This window comes from Oncorhynchus mykiss, chromosome 25, assembly GCF_013265735.2.
Source record: "Oncorhynchus mykiss isolate Arlee chromosome 25, USDA_OmykA_1.1, whole genome shotgun sequence".
In the NCBI taxonomy this organism is placed as follows: Eukaryota; Metazoa; Chordata; class Actinopteri; order Salmoniformes; family Salmonidae; genus Oncorhynchus; species Oncorhynchus mykiss.
In genome coordinates this window covers 32185482-32187511 of record NC_048589.1, presented here as the reverse complement: position 1 = coordinate 32187511, position 2030 = coordinate 32185482, and positions in this window count along the sequence as shown.

Genomic DNA, 2030 nt, shown 5'->3' with positions numbered 1-2030 from the left:
AAATACATGTGTACACAAACACAACACACACACACAAACACAGAGAAATACTCATGTACACAAACACACAACCATAATGCTCGGTCTTCAAATGAAATAGGCTCCCCGTTGGCACTTCTAGGGATCATCTCTCATCACTGGAAAGGCCCAGGTCTCTGTGTGTGTGTGTGTGTGTGTGTGTGTGTGTGTGTGTGTGTGTGTGTGTGTGTGTGTGTGTGTGTGTGTGTGTGTGTGTGTGTGTGTGTGTGTGTGTGTGTGTGTGTGTGTGTGTGTGTGTGTGTGTGTGTGTGTGTGTGTGTGTGTGTGTGTGTGTAGTGAGGACATAGGGATGGCCAGAGGGAGGTGTAGGAAAGGGCAGATCAAGTTATGCTATGGGCAGTAGAACTCCTGACAACCCTGTGTGTGTGTGTGTGTGTGTGTGTGTGTGTGTGTGTGTGTGTGTGTGTGTGTGTGTGTGTGTGTGTGTGTGTGTGTGTGTGTGTGTGTGTGTGTGTGTGTGTGTGTGTGTGTGTGTGTGTGTGTGTGTTGGCTTGGGGGGGTTGGCTGGCATTACAGAGGGGGGTTGAGTAGCGGGGAGGGAGAAGAGAGGGGAAATAGCTTGATTTGGCCAGCTGGCAGGCTCAGTCCTTTGTACAGCCCAGCCTCTCATATTGTCTGTTCAGTTTACAAATAAACATGGCAGGGCTAGGATTGAGCCACTGTTAAATAGGTGTGCCACTGTGTGTGCCAGTGATTGGTGCTGCACTTACTGCATTTTATCAGACTGCCTCTGATTGGTGGATTTTACTGCCCTTAACCCTAACCCTAGTGTCATGTCCACATCCCGGGTTAACCTTAACCCTAATCGGAACAAACAGGGCTAAGCAATTGGTTGCATAAATCCTTCCCTCCCACCTCCCTGCTCCTGCCCTCCCTCCCCCTCCCTCCTGCCCTCCCTGTCCCTCCCTCCCTCACTCCCTCTCTCCTGGCCCTGGGAGCTACTTTGTCTTAATTACCTCAGGAGGAGCAGTTGGCCCCTGAAGCAATCATCTTTGTTTGTTAAAACAGCCGTTATCTGCCTCAGTAAGGTCCATAAATAAAACATGGTACAGATTACAATGTCATGTTCCTGAGGACTACAGGACCCCAGTCTGTAGCTACTGATCACAACACAACCAACAACAACATCCTCCCTGAACACAGCAGAGAAGAGCACAGTACTGGCCATAACACAGAGAGAACAGAGAGGATTTGATGTGATTTATTAGGATCACCATTAGCCAAAGACAGCTAGTATTACTGGGGTCCCACATATAAAGACATTACAGACAAAAGACATTACAATTTACATTTAAAAACATGAGCATGTAATGTGTGTGTGTGCATCTATCAATTACACAGGAGAGGAGAGGAGAGGAGAGGAGAGGAGAGGAGAGAGGAGAGGAGAGGAGAGGAGAGGAGAGGAGACGTATTTATTCTGTATGTTTTTGTCCCTCCCTTTGCATCTCACCTCTTTTCTGCCCTCTCTCACTCTCCCCATCCCCCCATTACCCCAACCCCTCTCTCACTCTCCCCATCCACCATCCCCCAACCCCTCTCTCACTCTCCCCATCCCCCAACCCCTCTCTCACTCTCCCCACCCCCCCCATCCCCCAACCCCTCTCTCACTCTCCCCACCCCCACATCCCCCAACCCCACTATCACTCTCCCCACCCCCCATCCCCCAACCCCTCTCTCACTCTCCCCATCCTCCAACCCCTCTCTCACTCTCCCCACCCCCCATCCCCCAACCCCTCTCTCACTCTCCCCACCCCCCCATTCCCCAACCCCACTCTCACTCTCCCCATCCCCCCATCCCACAACCCCTCTCTCACTCTCTCACTCTCCCCACCACTCCATCCCCCAACCCATCTCTCACGCTCCCCACCCCCCATCCCCCAACCCCAACAACTCTCTCACTCTCCCCATCCCCCAACCCCTCTCTCACTCTCCCCACCCCCCCATCCCCCAACCCCTCTCTCACTCTCCCCACCCCCCCATCCCCCAACCCC